The sequence below is a fragment of the Macadamia integrifolia genome, chromosome 4 (assembly GCF_013358625.1).
Source record: "Macadamia integrifolia cultivar HAES 741 chromosome 4, SCU_Mint_v3, whole genome shotgun sequence".
Lineage (NCBI taxonomy): Eukaryota > Viridiplantae > Streptophyta > Magnoliopsida > Proteales > Proteaceae > Macadamia > Macadamia integrifolia.
Genome location: NC_056560.1, coordinates 36,731,248 through 36,742,141, shown reverse-complemented (window position 1 = coordinate 36,742,141; position 10,894 = coordinate 36,731,248). Strand labels below are relative to the sequence as shown.

At 39.1% G+C, this 10,894-nt stretch overlaps 1 pseudogene; it reads right to left on the bottom strand.

The window, feature by feature from the left end:
* Positions 1-4,910: 4,910 nt before the first annotated feature.
* On the bottom strand, positions 4,911-5,908 carry LOC122076433 (annotated as a pseudogene).
* Positions 5,909-10,894: the final 4,986 nt, after the last annotated feature.

The window sequence follows — 10,894 nt, the reverse complement described above, 5'->3', positions numbered from 1 at the left end:
ACTATAACTTTATGCGAGCAGAAACTTTAGCTGGAATTGCCCATAGAATTTGATGGGTTTCCATGAGTTGAGAAACCTGACTGGAACCTAATCCCAAATAGAACTATGTGTACACACACACACAAAGTGAGAATTAGAATTAAGAAATGGACGTTACCAAAAAAATCATGGCCATTCATCTTAGATGCACATCCAACAGCTGAGAGTTGTGCCATCTAATGCACCCTTGTAGTCACTTGATTACATGCATCACCAGTGCACCAGACCTTCAAAAGAGATTATATTTCTTTGGATAGTGTTGAACCCATAAGTGCTTGACAAAATTCATCCGATCCAATGGCTAGATTTGCATGTGCGCTTTAGGGGCACGATCCAATGGCGGGTGTTTCTGCTGACGTGTCCTTTCAGGGGAAATAGCACGAGATATGCTTTAAGTTTACAAAGTTTGTTCTGAACCTGTGCCAAGTTGGATAGAAAATTTAAACTGTGACATCTTGTTGGTTAGGGTTTTGCCTTTGCATCCGGTGAGTTAGGGTATCCCTGTGAATGGAGCGGCAAGTTTGGATTGGAGATGCCCATGGGGAGGATTTGGATCCTCTATGGCGCAGCAAGGCGTCTGTCGTGCGTCTAATGTTCAAAAATGCCTTAGATTGCATATGACCGCCCTGAACTATGTTTGAGCATTTCTGACCATTAAATACTCGGTAGACACTAGATACTCTGTTGCACCACAATGAAATTCAATCCCCATGGGGAGGAATGAGCATGCAGCCTCATGGGGTGGCATCGTGCTGTGTCTTCCTGACTTGCTTCTCTTGCGGAATCCTTTTACGTACATCATGGGTCAGGTCCTAGGTCCCAACGGTGGGATGATTGTCAAAAGTTTGATAAGGATGATCAGGATGGATGGATGGATGGAGATATATTTGGGGGGTTAGTTGTGGAATAGTCTTTTAATTTTTGGTTGTTAGTTATGGTACTTCGAGATATATATGGTAATGATGGATGTTTTCATGCATGTTTTTCTTTAAACTTGAGATATCATCGTCAGATAGAGGTGGGGACCATGAATTAATGGTGTACTGTGGAGCCACTCACTTGATTGATGATGATGGGTCTTGGGTTCTTAAACGGAAGATGGAGTCTCAACTTCACAAGACTGATCAAACCTTCCTCATATCCAATCATCCTCTTCATTACAACTTTGGGTGAGCAGTGGCCTGGCTGGAATTGATGTATTTCCAGCCCTTAGGTTTTGATAGATTTCCATGAGTAGAAACCTTGTTGGAAGTTGGAACCTAATCTTGAGCAAATGTGTACAATACACACACGCACAAAGAAGTGAAAATATTTGTTGGCCAAGTAATATCTTTCATACATGTACTGGCCATGGTAATCGTAAATCTTTATTTATGAATCTGGATCAGATTTACGTACGAGAACAATCTTGTACATCCTTGGTCTGTGGATTTAGAACTATTAAATGAAGAGAGAGGGTAAATTCTAAATACACGGGATCAGGAATGTAAGAGATTGTTCTCGTACACTGATCCACTCTCTTTACGTATCTACACAAAAAAGAATAATATATATGATCATAAATGTGTTGATTCTTGGAATAAAATCTCCTGTTATGAATGACAGTTAATGGTGGCTTCATCATCTTGAAAGAAAATCTGGCCTGGTAATCTATATATACCCAACATGGGAAATCCATTCCTGCAGTATGGAGTGACTAAGGTCCTCTTCTTAGTTCTTTCCCCAGTGACAATGATCAGATACAATCATATTTTCCTTGAAATATTGTTGATGTTTAGGTCTCTAAATTCATTAAAGTTGTTATCCATTTCTAGTGAAATGGATTTTCACAAATTAAGAGAAAGTTCAGAAGGATCACTGTTCATGGCATTTCAGTAGAATCTGATATAGGAGGCCGGTAATGCATTCTCTCTCTCTGTCTCTCTCTGTCTCTCTCTCTCTCTCTCTCTCTCTCTCTCTCTCTCTCTCTCTCTCTCTCTCTCTCTCTCTCTCTCTCTCTCTCCTTCTTCTTCTTCTTCCTCCTTGTTATTGATTTTGATGCATAGTTGATTTTTCCTTGACAGGCCCAAGAATGTTTTCCATTAATCTTCAATTTGGCCTTCCCTTCTTCGTCAGCTCCGAGCAAACAATGGTTGTACATATACGCTTTCAATGCAGTCCCCAGGAGAGAAAATTGAAGAAATTACGATCGTTAGCAACTGGAGGAAGGTTTTGAGGCTTAGCCTCTGAGGACAAGTTGGAAGTTGGAAGTTGGAAAAGGGCCTAGAGAGAGGAGGATTTTGGGCGTCAGATCTGTTAGGGCTTGGCCCATCATGACTAACACACACAATCATTTGAGGATCCATCATGCTTGGTGGAGGACCTTAGAATCATTTTACAATACAATTTCAGACCAATATGGGCAAGAAAATATGATTTAGCTCTTAAGAGAAAAATGAAGTATGAAAGATATGGTGTGGACTGTGGAGTCCTATGTTATCATATAGATCAATTTATATGCTGTCATGTGGCAAATCATGAAACGCTAAAACCTAAGGGGTTAGGATTATTACCATGTAAACTTCTGTAATTATAGTATTCATCCAAAAGTGATTTAATACCCTTAATGATACAAGATTAAGATATAATTTGATTGTTTATTTGTTTTTATTTTTTATTTTTTATTTATTTTTTATTTTCTTTATGCATATATCATTTTATTGCGAATATATATATATATAGACACACACACATAGACAAAGGCAACCTACCTAGGTATGAGAGGGCTCAATAACCGAAGGCCATAAAGCCAAACATGATCTATTAGACCACAAAGGTAAGAAATCACAAGGCAACCTATAAAATCAACTCAATGGGACTTTACTTCTCTCAACTGACATTGGATGCACTCTATTTATGAATATAAAGAGATTCCTGGAGGATTTTGTGAGTGTGTATGAGGACAAGGGTCTTTCGGACCTTCCCTAAAAAGGAAGGGTGGAAAGGGTCCAAGGGTCTTTTTTGAGTGAGAGTTTCCCAACCTAGATCACTGTTAATAAAAATTTTCGTTTTAAACAAGTTCTCGTTTTTTACCGTTTAAAACACGTTTTCCATATGCTTCTTAAAGATACTTAAAAAAACAGCAAACGGCAAGCATTTCTGTTCTAAACACATTTAAAACGCGTTTAAATACGTTTCCATTTTTTGGCATTTTTAAGACTTAACTTGTTGAACATAATGTCTACTTAATTGACCATACCTTTCTCTCCCGAACTCTAATTCACTTGATTCTTTCGCCGACTTGAAGCTAACTCAATGGTCTATATTTCTCATGATATCACCTTCAACTCAATATCACTGTATGGATCCCAAAATTGAGATACAAATTGATGTATTTGTTGAAAAATGTTTCTAAAGTGATGGCTCCTAACTCAAACTGAACATACATTACTCCAAGAGTGTGTTGACTATGTTGACAACAATGAACAACATCATAGCCAAGCCACATTGCTCAATAAGACTTGGACATGTGTGGTGTATAAATTTAGAATTGGTAGTTGATGATATTTAATTATATGTCATAAAACTTATAATGAGACATGAGATATATATGCATTAGTCTTGGATACTGTAGTTATTTTGAACATTAGATGCAAGTATTCATGTAATAATTCCTTAATTTATATGAGTATAGTACCCTTTTTCTGGTCCCATTTGTTTAAAATCTACACGTTTAAAAACCATACCGTCCTTTTTCCTTTTTTCCTATTCTCTGTTTTTTTTTACCATTTATTTGACAGTATCGTTCAAAAAATTTTACTGTTTAAAACTCATACCGTCCGTTTCTATTTTTTTTTGCCATTCCCATTTTTGCTAACAAAGACCTAGATAGGGCCTAGGGAATGAAAAAAGAAAAATTGGCTACACTCCAAACTGGTCTAATCAAATGTTAGGATCCACATCAGGTTACGGTCGGATGAAGATGCTAACACTTTAGTCCATCCGGTAAAAATCAAATTTTAACCTTAGGATTTAAAATTTATCGATGGACTGAATAGTGGTGTCAATCAGTTGTTTTGGACCGATTTTGGTTTAGTTTCATTGGTTTCAGTGTGAAAATAAGTAAACCAAAACATGAATCAATAATGGTGCACCAGTTTCGATTTGGTTTTGGTTTCTTGTTGGTTTCTCTTATCAATGTGGTTTTGGTTTACCATGTAAATTTATTCAAAAATGTATATTCCTATGAATTTGAAGTTGCTATTGGTTTCTTATCAGGTTATATTGGTTTTGTTCTAGTTTTGTAAGTTTGGTTTGATGTAGTTTGATTCGGTTTCAATCTAAAACCCTCCCCAAAACATGATCTAATAAGCTCATATCAGGTGTGAGTTTGATCGATTCGGACAAGGTTTTGACACCCCCTACAAATGAAGTTCACTTTCTAAACCCAAAATTAACTGAATATTTTTGATTCAATTCAGATCAAATTTAATGACTGGTGGTGTCAGATCTAGTTGTCAATTCCAATTCTAAATCGATACCTAGCTACAACTTTTATAAAGAGAGTAGATAGGTTGGAGGGTCACTACAAGAAAAAGGGACATTTCCGACACTTTTTTAGAGACGGACATATTTTTTGTCTCCTAAATAAATCATTCGGGACAGATATAGATTCGTTGCTAAATTTTGACTATTTGGGACAAAAACTATACCGCCACAATAGTTGAGACGGATTATTTCCATTGCTATTGTGCCGTCCCTACATATCTAACCGTCTCAAAAAATGTTTCCGTCACAACTGTGATTGAATTTTATATTTATTAAAAAGGGGACGTAAATGTTTTGTGAATTGTCCATTCTCAATGTAATATAATGTGATGCGTGCTGCAGTATTAAAAACATGTAGAGATCCAATACAAAATAACACTATGATAGACTCTACATAGGCTGTTGTTTTCATCAGATGAGAAGACGGAGCCAGAGTAGATTTCATCAGATACAAGATGGATGTTTTTTGGTCTTATAAATTCGAGAATATCTTCTAGGACTGATCTTTGAATGATGGAGCCTAATGGGTTTGATGGGTTTGGTATTAAAAGCCCCCCTCACCTTAATATTCATAGCTTGTGCTTTATATGCCTCTTCTAAGGCCTGGGGAATAACCTGAAAGTTGTTTTGGAGCTTTTGCAATGAAATCCTACAATATTGACACCAGTTCTCCACCTAAGATCTCTGTCGAATCTGTCAAGATATTTTCAAAACAATTACATTAGTTCCAGACCCAAATTTTTTGGGAATATTGGCTTAATATGATTACGCTGTTTATAGATCTTACCCTAGATAATATGGAGTTGGAATAAGCAAAGCATCACTAGGGTCAGCTAAGATGAAAGTTAAGAGTTCATTAGCCGCGGTTGGCCTTGTGGTGTCAACTATTCCATCAGAATCAAATTTGGCTCTTCCACCTCTTATTTTCTCCATGAAACTTGTCATTGCGTAAATTTGAATGGAAATTAAAGGAATATTGAAATGTAGAGTTAGTCCATATGATCAGAAAAACTTAATATCTCAGAAATTATTGAGCATGAAAATGAGGTGATTAATTAATACCTTTCTGAAAGCTTCGAGACCATGGTAATCTTGAAACAGAGCATCCTACCTAAAGCTGGAGATCCCATTAGAAGCTTATGAATGCTGCTCCAATTACTCTTCTAATAAATCAAAGGAGACTTGATTTTCTGCAAGTCCCATATGTATGAGTCTTGAAGGATTTTTAACTTCATCATAAGTTTTCCATCCTTCAAAGTATGGGAAGTCTTCTCCAATAGTCTCGGGAACTACAACTTTTGAAAGCCCAACAGAAGAATGGTCGCTCAATCTCAATAGCCATAATTAACTAGCTTTCTTAGAGGTATAGAATGTCTAAGGAATGTTGCTATTATTTCTAAGAGCACAAGACAATTTCTTCCTTGATGAAGTTCACTTTGAATAAAAGCCATTTATATATAGGAAGGCTCTTAAGATTCTCCCCAAGAAAAAGCATTAATCATTGATTCTGTAGTAGAAGCAAGACCAAACCTCACAGCTTTGCAAATTCAGTTTTTATCTCCTTGGATAGCTGGTGGTGTCTTTTGCCTTTCATTTAAAAGAGGGCTTGGATATGTATCCTGGGTGTGTATTTCTGGGGCTGGAGAGGATATGAGTTTAGTTTAGTTTGGGATAAACCACAGTTGGAAGATATGGACCGAATTGAAATTACTTTGATCGATCTCCGTTCTTGTCTAATACAATTCAATGGATTGATATGGATGAAAGGTTAGAAGGTAAAAGTCATGGTTTAAATGAAAATCAAGATATCAGATCTTAAAGAAACCCATAAAAAGTAATAATTGAGGTCTTAAAGAAACCCATAAAAAGTGACAATCGAGGTATATGATAAGACTCAAAATTGTTCTTTATCAGAGATATGAAGAGATCTTTACCTTTAGGTAGAAGTAATAATCGAGGCCTAGGTAATCAGTTTCTCCCTTTTGCTTGCTTTTCCTTCTGGTTCTTCTGGATCATTTGCCATCCCCAGCAGCAGATAAGATTATGTATCTGCAGTAGGTGATTCTTGGAATGAGTAGAGATGGTCTGAGGGTCACAATGGAGTCTTGTAAACAGTTCAATGAGGTTGGACGTGAAGACCCCTTCATGGGTATTCCTACAGCTTCTGATTGCTTCAACATTGACAATTCTACATTTCCAAATGTGAGGTTAGGCCATAAAGTGGATGAGTTAGACAACAGGTTAGGTGAAAATAACTCTATTTCTAATAGAGTCGTGCATGGAAGTATAGAAGTTGACTAATGGCAAGTGTTTTGAATGTTTGTAATGCTTTATGCCATTATAGTACTTGTTACCCCCCCCCCTCAATCTCACCGCTCTCTGAAATCTTTCTCAAATCACTAAATTGTTGCAATGAAATAAGATTGATTATGGGTTCATCTAAACATATTCGCCTAGTCCATTTACTACTTGAAGGCAAACCTATCATCTTATTCTTCTTGTAAATTGAGCATGTATTTGATATTAATTTGATTGGGTTGTTCAAGATCTAAATTTTGTCATACACAAGACTTTAACTCTAGGGTGGATTAAAATCTGAAATTTTGGCATTTTCCAGATCTAACAAGCGGAAGTGAAGGATCGATTGAAGAGGAAGGGTTTCTGAGGTCATGAATTGCCCAAGCTTTCAGGTATTTCGTGTATTATCTCTTCGTGTAGCTTTCTCTCTTAGTTTTCATTTGATCTCAATTTGATTTGCTTGTAAATTCCAATGCATCACTCTGTTTTTTAGATTTAGAGTGAGGAAGAAGTCTTTAATGTTACAATCTTCTTTAAGTAACAATGGGATCTGCAGGACAGGTTTCAAACTGTGTTACTCGATAGTTTGATCACCAATGGACTGATTTGAGGCAAGTTTTGGTTTTCTTCAGTTACCGTAGGGGGAGATTGGGGGCTGCTCGGGCAGATTTTGATTTCCTTCATTTATCTCTAAAACTTTTTTTTTTTTTTTTTTTTTAGAAGAACATATACCACCATGACTTTGGCTACACTTTCTGTTTCTAATGAATATTGTGTTTTGGTAAGATTCAGTTTAAACTATATTGACTTGAGTCATTGTTTGTATGTCTGCTGATCCCATGGAAAGCAGAAAAGGATATATGTTAGGGAGATATTGTGGAGTTAGATTAAATAGGATTTATTGACATGAACACTGGAGAGGAGATCAGCCAAGATCCGAAGGGCGGTTGGCCTCTAGATCGAGGCAGACAAGCATTGATCACTGACTTTTTGAAACTTCAGGTAAGGGAGAAGGAGGGTGAACCCTTGCCTAAGATTCCTATGAATGAATCATTCTCGGCTGAGCAGGATGTGGCTGAGGAGGGTCTACCAAAGGTTCCTACTGGAGACAAAGGGAGACGTTCTTATTGATCCGTGGTGGGGAGAGCTTTGCCGGATGTGGATAGTCTGCCAGGCCCCATTCATGCTGGTACTGATTCCAAGATAATAGTTCCTCAAGATGCCTATGAGGAACGACTCCAGGGTTTCCGATTTGCCTTGATTGGCAGAGCAAATTTCAAATTCATATCTATGGATGATATCCGCAAGGAAGCGAGTGAAACCTGGAACCTCAAAGGCGGTGTGAAGATGGCTCCGATGGGGAAGGGTTACATCCTCTTCAAGTTTGAAAAGGAAGGTGACATGGCAGCACTGTGGCGAAGGAGCCTTACAAGAGTCGCTGGACACGTACTCAGATTCCAGCGATGGAAGCCTGACTTTGATGTGCATGCGAAGAATATCACTACTAAGCTTGTATGGGTCCGATTCCCTAATTTGCCTCTTGAATATTGGCATGAGAAGATCCTTCTCACTATGGCTAAGGTTGTTGGGAGACCTATCGCGGTAGATAGATGTACTCGAGCGGCCTCCATGGGATCTTTTGCTCGGGTCCAAGTGGAGATCGAAATGGGAGCAAGCAGGCCAGAGGAGATTCAAGTTGAGAGACGACAACGAACGGGGAAAATTTTCTAGTTTAAACAAATTATTACCTATGAAGACAACATGCTAAGGTGCAGACATTGTAAGAGAATGGGTCATAATGCGCAATCTTGCCGCCATTGGAAAGCACCAGTCAGAGAGATGCAGCACCGTGAGGGATCCATATCTAGAGTGGTGTTTGGTGAAGAAGAAGGTGGAAGACGGGATGAAGGCCGCTGGCAGGGAGGCGACTCGACGGAGATCGTGAGCAATTCTGGAAGATTCTCTGCCCATCCAAGGGACGAATCTCTTTCCTTATCAAGAGCAGCTATTCTGAGGAAGTCTACACCTAATAGCATAAATGGAGATCTCGAAATCGTCCTTCCCTTGGAAGACAATACTGAGAAGGAAGGGAATATCCCAAGTGGCAATGGGATCATTCCAAATCACATATTTGAAGGAAATTCTAAGGAGCACTCGGTGGAAGATAACGGCTCTGAGGCTAGCTCACCACATGGGCAGCACATTACTCCATCTAGCGAGTTTGACCAGCAAATTGATGATCAACTTATGGTGGACAATCCATTGGGCGAAACTGAATATGGATCTGACCCAGCGGACTCTAAAAGCTCCTTGTCCGAACATGAATCACTTTCTTTCAGGGAAGAGAGAAACCAGGAAGGCATTGAGATTGAGGTTCCTAACACAGGTAGGGCCCCTGTGCCTCGTACTCTCAGGACTCGCAAGAATAGAGTAGTGAACACTAGTAGATGGGGAGGCCATGGGTAGACTCGAGCTGGCAGAGGAGGGCACGGCCAGGAATGGGAGGGCCCTGAGCATGTTGTATCAGACTTGTCTCAATCACATATTGAGGGAGGAAGAGTGATAGTCCAACACCAAGAAGTGAAAGCAATTGACAGTTTTCTTTGAGGTGTGGAAGATAACTCTATGAGACCAGTGCATGAAGGTGGAATGATGGGGCAGACTTTAATGTCTGGTCGTCTGGATGCCACAAAGAAGTGATTTGATGAAGGTCCTATTCTGGAATATTAGGGGCATCAAGAAGGCGGTCGGAAGACAGGCCTTGAGAGAGTTGATTATTCAGAAGGATCCAGACCTTCTGTGTATCGCAGAACCGATGATAGGTACATGTGACTTTCCCAGTTTGTTTTTTAATAAACTGAGATTTTACAGTGATTTTATTCATAGCAATAGAATCGATAGAATTCCAAATCTATGGATCCTATGGAGAGGAAATTTGAAGGCCCCTGTCTCTGTATCTGAGTCTGAGCAGCATGTTACAATTGCTTTGGAATGGGGTCTGAGCCATATTCAGATTTCCTTTGTTTATGCAAGCAGTTTCAGGGCGGGAAGAAGAGCATTATGGCTGGATTTGGTGGCCGATACTCCTCAAACTCCTACTCCATGGACCGTTATTGGTGACTTTAATGCCTGCCTTCAATCCCATGAGAAACGTGGCCCAGGAAATTTCAGTATGGGGTCGGCAGCGGAATTTAGAGCCATGGTTTATGCATGTCTCTTGTCTCAAGTGCCCTCGATGGGCAGGAAATTCACCTGGACAAATAATCGCCGCAGAGGTACTATCTGTGTTGTTCTAGATAGGATTTTGTAACGAAGATTGGATATCCTTTTTTCAGGACTGCTCTCAACAAGTCCTTCCTCGATTTGCCTCTGACCACTCCCCTCTGCTCGTGGTATCAAGTAGCAGCCAACACCCTCCAAATTGCCCCTTTTGATGTAATAATTTTTAGATGGACCATAAGGACTTCGACAAGGTTATAGCTGAATCCTGGGCTGAGTGGGTTCCAGGTTCCCCTATTTTATCCCTAATGTCTAAGCTCAAGCAACTCAAAGGGGCGTTAAAAGGCTGGGAAAAATTGACCTTTCCCCATTTTGAAAGGGATCTCGACGAGGCAAAGAAAAATCTCTCCCAAGTGCAAGAGGAGATTGACAGTAATGGGATGTCGGATCAACTGTTCACAATGGAGGTTGATGCTAAAACGGCTCTACTCAAGGCGTAAGATAATCATGAAAAGCTTTGGGCAAAAAAGGCAAGAATCAGATGGATAAATTATGGGGACAGAAATTCTAAGTTTTTCCAATTATCTGCTAAAATGCGAAGAAATAGAAATACTATCCGATCCCTCAAAAAATAGGATGGGTCGATTGTGAAGGGCAAAATAATTTGGGTGAATATATTGTGGAATTTTATGAGGGATTTCATAAAAATGCTCCTACTATCGACCATCTAGAGCTTTTGGATAGCATTCCGAGGGTCCTCCAACAAGTAGACATATTTCACCTGGACTCACTTCCTAGTAATGCAGAGATC